The 6,684-nt window shown below is 39.1% G+C and overlaps 1 long non-coding RNA gene across 2 annotated transcripts; it reads right to left on the bottom strand.

The window, feature by feature from the left end:
• Nucleotides 1–2,219: 2,219 nt before the first annotated feature.
• LOC113131955 (uncharacterized) lies at nucleotides 2,220–5,922 on the bottom strand. Of its 2 annotated transcripts, XR_003295856.1 has the most exons (4): nucleotides 5,657–5,922; nucleotides 4,642–4,794; nucleotides 2,401–2,530; nucleotides 2,266–2,314 (listed from the first exon to the last, which is right to left on the bottom strand). It is a non-coding gene; the product is annotated as an uncharacterized LOC113131955 (long non-coding RNA). The 2 variants fall into 2 exon arrangements; XR_003295855.1 differs by having other exon boundaries at nucleotides 2,220–2,530.
• Nucleotides 5,923–6,684: the final 762 nt, after the last annotated feature.

The following is a 6,684-nucleotide window of genomic DNA, read 5'->3' on the forward strand; positions in this document are numbered from 1 at the left end:
TATCATTGGCTTCTATCCACTTTTCACCTCGTCTTTAATTTTGTTCTCTCTCTCTCCCTCTCTCTCACTCTGTCTCTCTTTGCCATTCTCCTCCTGCCACCGAGTTGTATTTATCCTTTTTCTCTTGCACCTTTTCCTTTAAATGAATAGTTCATAGTTTTTGGAAATATTACATAGTGTGATATCAGAAGATTTTGAATTATTAACCTGATGTCTGTGTGTTTGTTACTTGGAGTCAGGGTTTAGTGGGAACAGCTGGCCTGGCTCTATCCAAAGTTTAAAAGTACATATACAGTACCACCACTGCTACAGCTCAATAATTTACATGTTACAATAATAATTCGAAGTCTTCAGTGATGTTGCCAGGTTTGCTTCCATTGAGCACATACAGCAGAACCAATCGTTGTGCACTGAACATTTTGCATCTGGAGCTTCACAGTTATATGAATTTCAAATTGTGGTTTTTACTTTCCTGTTAATGCACAGGTTAAACAAATGATGCACGTTCAATAGTTGTGACTCCAGCTCTGTATTTAATGCACAGGCATGAGGTTGATACCAATCTTCTGATTTCACCCTTAAAGAGAATTTAAATGCTGAATTTTCCGAACTCTTGAACTATTCTTTCAATTCTCCTGTACTTTTTCTGTCTGCATCTCTCTTTTTCTGTCTTTCTCTCTGTTTGGAGATTCAAGCGATCTGATTGGCCCAGAAGGAATAAACGCTGTGAAGCTGAGCTCAGAGAAGGGGTCGCTGTGTTTTATGAGCCATTAAAATTTTATTCATCCCTGCACCGAGGCAGCCTTCGGCCACGAGGTCACCATGCTTTAAATAAACTCCCATCATTCCTCTACCCCCTCTTCCCCAATATCTGCCCCCACCCCCAAAGTCTTCCACACACAGACTTAATGGACTGTTTATTGTTTGATGTTCAAGTCCAACATCATCATTTTTTCCCCCTCTCACTCTTTGTTTTTTGCCCTCCACTTGTGTTCAGTGGTGTGAAGGTTTAAGTGATGTGGTTTGTCTGCATGTTTGTACTATAACTGTTAATTTATTTGCGTGTGTGTGTGTGTGTTAATCCATGGCTCGTTGTGGCACCACATACAGTACATGCAGTACATCTATAAATTCTTCTGTTGTAATGTTTTTGTGTGTGTATAATATAATATAATATATAAATATATATATATATATATATATATATATATATATATATATATATATATATATATATATATATATATACACACACACACATATGGCTGCTGAAAGAAGTGATTTGGCTGTTTGCAAAATAAATATATTAAATAATTGAGCATTTTTAAAGATGCATGTCCTTAGTTAGAGCAAACTGCCATCCTCACATTCATTTCACTGAGACTACTGTGCAATAGGAGTGCCAAAAAAATAAGGTGTGAGAAGGGGGGAGCATCTTGGTAAAACAATTCCCATCATGCAATGCAGCACGAGCACTCAAACATTTTTTTAACTGTACGTGCCTGGTAGATTCATTTTGTAACATAAATGCTGTTTACCTAGTGATCATTAATGTTATTGTCACAGTCATACATTTCGACAATTGTAAAATCTGTGATTATAACATTACGAACGACTGTGCAGTGCTTTGTCGTCCGACAAACCTTCTGACTTAAAGTGGACTCTCCAGATTGTATCTAACAAATCTGTCCAGTGCAGCACCGTCCTCTTTTAATCTGAAACACCTTAATGACCTGTTGGAGCTTTTATTTTCATGGGATGTGTCGACAGTATGTTTATATCTTAAAGATGCAATAGTTCATCACCCTGGAGCTTGTGAAGCACTTTTTGGCTGAGGAGGACAGAGTGATGGAAGAGACATTTGGGAGGAGGAGAGTTTGCAGAGTTCCCCTGGAAGTTGTGTTACAGCTGACCCTATCCTCAACTTTGACCCCTGACCCCACCAGAGATCTGTCAGGAGAGGGAGCTGCTTAACACAAAATGGAGCCTGGTTCAAGAGTCAGAAAGTGAGAGAGAAACATGGAGAGGGGGAGAGAGAAAAGGAGCAAGAACTCCACAGTACACAGAGGACTCATTTATCCTCTCTCGCGACTGCAGATTTTTTTCTTCCGTTCCTTTTGCTTTCTCTTTTGTTTTCACTGCACAGAAACTGTTGTCCTGTTGTTCCTATACATCTCTTTATTTCTGTTTTTCTGCCCCCCCCCCCCCATCTTCTCACCCTTGTCTGCTTGCTTCTGGACAACAGCATGCCATCATCAGCCGCTGTCACCGCAGGTACAGATTCAGATTCATGGTAGTGAAGATCAGCAGGATTCTGGGAGGGAATTTGTGAGACGAGGCTTTAATGAGAGCGAGGCCTCGTCAGCCGGTGAGAAATGTATGCAAATGATATGCACACACCAAAAGGACCCTGTGTAGGCGAGGCGGACGCCGGCTGAGCTCCCACTAAGCTCTGAGGAAGATGAGCGGCTCAGGTCAGAAGAATAGCAACAAAACACCTCCTACCCCTGTTCTTCTTTCTTTCTTCATCCTTCGTCCATGAGTGCAGAGAAGATGCAAACTGGTTAACACGAGCTGCGAGATGAGGCTGTAGTGTTGCTTCATGTGCTATTCCTCATCTTTATAAATACACTGACATTTATAGGATAAATTAGCTGGAGAGTAAACACATCTGTGCTGTACATATAACCAGATCGAAATTATCAGAGGAAAACAATACAACTGAGCACAACAGAAATCAGAAATTGTGCTCTCTAATTTTACCCTATAGAAGTCATTGTAAATTTGACATTAATTTCTTTTGACACTTTTGGTAATTAAAACTTAAAACATGACTATTTGATCATCAGCCTGGAGTAGGACATGAAATGACCTGTTTTAATTCTGTAATAATAAATGTTCTTGTCAACAATTATAAAAAATAGTTATGATTGGAAGTTATTTTCACATTTGATGCTAATTGACTATATATATAATATATTATATTTTTAGATGTCCTAGTATTATGTGTTGTATATAGGCCTACAGGTATTTTTTTAAATTTTATTAAGTATGACTATTCCTCATTTTATGTATCCTTATTTCAGAATTGCATGAATAAAACCATTAATTTTATTATCATTTTTAGAACCTGATATTAAAAGTAAATGGAACTACATTCGTAATTAATTTATTCTTTTCAGAAATAATAGTTGCTGTTTTTAGTTATGGTCTGAAGCAGAAAAATAAAAATATATTGACCCTGTTACGAACAATGTGAAAACACACACATACAAAAAAAAAAATCAGTAGTTTTTATCAGTTTCTCCAAAATGATCCAGTTCACTTGTTGCTACTTTGAAATGATATTTTAACCTGTCGGGATTTTTCAAACACCCGAGCAGCCTCCGTGTTTTCGCTGCGGCGCTTGCTCTCCTCTTCCCCCGCATGTCTGTGCTCGGAGCATCGCTTCAGCAGGATTATGCGCCGTTAACTGGCCTGTCTGACCGGACTGCGGAACAAGAGCAAAGAAAGAAAAACGAAAACAGGAAGATGCGCAACGTCGGCACGACGCTGTCCGTGGCGTTAACTAGTGATTGTTAAACGCGACGCAACCCGAGCGCATCAGACATGGAAGCGTCTTTCTCCACAGTCGCCTTCGGGTGGAAATAAACAAGAGGAGACGGGAGGAGAAGAGGAAAAATCCACTGAGTCTTGGGAAGAAAATGAGAGTGGCACCTGATGATGTCGACTGTGACACGTGTTAATTGCTGCTCAGCTCTCCTCATTAGGGAGTCTCAAATTATTTTAGCGCTCCGGGCCACGACGCCTTGTTTGCTTTGGTGAGGAGAGGAATCAATCTGGCCCAAACTTCAGCTGGTAAGACACAAAGCGTTTGGGCAGAATTATTTGGAGAAAAATCTCAAATAAATGCATGCATGAAATTATTAATGAACCAATTAATTTCAAATTAAAATTGATTTTTAAAAACTTTTTATGTTATTGAAATAATCCATATAAATATTATATTCTTACAACTATATATGATGCAGTGAAATATTGAAACATATCAATTTTTCATTTTATTTCACATCACAATTTTTTTTTGTTGTTTTTTAATCCTACACTATAACAACTGTCATTCCCAATAAGAATTTTTGCTTCTCTGTCTGTGTTCAAGACAAAGATATTTATTCGATATTTATCCTGAGTGTCATCTTTTTGTCCCCGATCATAGATTTACAGTCGAGCATGGCCTAAATCAATAACATGCTTAAAATCAATAACCTTCTGAGATAAAATGGCCTCATCAATAGCTTGACAAAACTGCTTTGATGCATGCAGCTGCATTAAAACATCAAGTAAATGTGACTTGCACCCAATCAAATATATTCACCCCCTGAAATCCTTTTCCTTATGTGATTATGTGCAGCCCTGACTTCAATCTGCTCCAGAATCTTCACCTTTTACACAGCTGCACACACACACTGATTCAGGGGAGCACCAGGCCTCATCCTCTCTGCTAGATTACTTGTTACCTGTTGGCATGTATTTATATGGGCTTGCATGGTGAATTATAAAGCCTTTGTTATTGCCCTGGCTTGGGGTCGGCCACTTGTTTATGACACCAGTAATGGCGGTAATTGTTATTGTTGAAATTACCTGTCAAGAGGACCCGGGTGGTGAGCTTGGAGAAAGCCTCTCTCTCCTGACAAGGGGTGACAGGGGGACGGAAAAGAGGACAGGGGGCTGGGGGGGGGGGAGGAAGGCTGGGACGCCCTGATGACTTCTTGGCTGATAATCAGCCGCCGCGGCCTATGGGATAATTCAGCTGTCAGTGCCACCTAGCAGGGCCCAGCATCAGCCAGCCGACCCCAGCTGGCGTCATTCATTTGGACTGAAGATGGGGCTGGAGGCGAGAGGAGGGGTGGTGGGATGCAGGAGCATGAGAGACATTGTCTCCATCGCATGTTTGAGTTGGCCTTTGCATACATTTTGTAGTTAGAAAAATGCTTCAGCTTTCAAAATGTCTGTCCGGACTCTCCAGCGCTAGTTTTAAACGTTACGCAAGGATCATTAGGTATTTTTATAATCCTCACCTGCACCAAGTAACTTCTTCTGTAATCAGATTTTTATTGATTAGCAGTTGTAACCTTTTGTGGTTAAAAACTAGAAAATGTTGCTACCAGTCACTCTAGTACGTATTGTATTAGAAACTTAAGTGATGCCTATAACTTGTGAATTTGCTTTGTGACACATTATGTTACCAATTCTCTAAAGTTCTCACATTATTCAGCCATATACAGGGAGAAAATTATAGTTTTCATTATGTTTTACCAATAAAACGCACATCAATAAAAGGGTCTTTATTGAACAAATGTCCTCACAGTACTTGGTCCCAATTGGCTAACAATGTGCAGCAGCTATTTGATGTGTAAATGATCCAGACTGTAAAAAGAAGAGCAGCATTTCTGCAAATACACAACTGCACAGATTATATTAAAACCTGAAATATTCACTTGCATCTCCTGTAAAATAAACATGAATTGTAATAGAGGAGATTTTGAAAATGCCGGTGTTTTAAACTGCTCCATTCAAAGAAACGAAAAAGTTTAATCACGTAAAGATCAATTGCATTTAATATTTCAAGTACATATAATGAGGAAAATTTGAATACCTATTTGTGGCCTTTAAGGTCTCGCTCAAGCAATCTCGTTGTCTTCCTGGACACGTGTGCATCATAAAGAGGGCAGCAGCAGCTAAAATGGCAGGCAAATCACTTTGCGAATGGTTTTGGAGCAGCTATCAGTGTCATCCCTGAAAGGCTGTCTTTATCAATGATTCTACCTGATATGGAGTAGGGTGCTGAGGAGGGTTGGGGGTGGGGGTTTCCTATCTGTTGCTGGAATCTGCCACAGTTTAAGGGCTGGGAGCTGCTAAGAAACTGTCAAAGATTTGGACAGCTAAAGTCCCCGGGTAGCACACACCGAGCTGTTCTCTATCTGTATTCCACTGTGGCAACATGCAGGGTTGTAACACCGCGCCACTGCTATTCCAGTGGGATAATGTCACTGAGGAAATAGTGCCAGGAAATTGTCTGCACTGTATATTTTTTTTTCTCCATGAAATGGGATGTGTTATGCAAAGTTTTTTTTTTTTTTTTTTTTTTTTTTTGAGGTTCCTATTTTTTTTATTTTACCATGTGAGACATTAGTGAACTGTCACTATTAAAATGTAATGAAAAGATGCTCTGTATCATGTTGTATTGTCTCTACATCAGCTGTATACTGTAACTACACTACACCACACTGTTTTTTATATCTAGCCATGAAAGTAAGATTTATTGTACGATATAGTATTTGTCACACCTCAGTGTGTGAATATTAACACTTTCTTTTTTTTTTTTTTTAAGGAAGTACATAAATTAATATTTTACCTTCTGCTGCTAGTGGAATATCAAGGTAGTGTTTTGGTGGAAAATCCTATGAAAGTTGCTGCTTTTTAAAAATAATCCTAGTCTTCATTTAAATGAGTTCAAGGTGAGTGACACTGAACTTTTGTAGGTTATTTAGCTATCAACACTTACAATATTTCATGGAAACCAAGCGTATTATTTTTCAGAACCCTTCTTGACTAATTTTGATGGTTCAGCTCAGTTTGCTTTCCCTTCACCACTGTACTAGCATGGAGTGCACAGAGGATCCT

The sequence above is a fragment of the Mastacembelus armatus genome, chromosome 15, assembly GCF_900324485.2.
Source record: "Mastacembelus armatus chromosome 15, fMasArm1.2, whole genome shotgun sequence".
Lineage (NCBI taxonomy): Eukaryota > Metazoa > Chordata > Actinopteri > Synbranchiformes > Mastacembelidae > Mastacembelus > Mastacembelus armatus.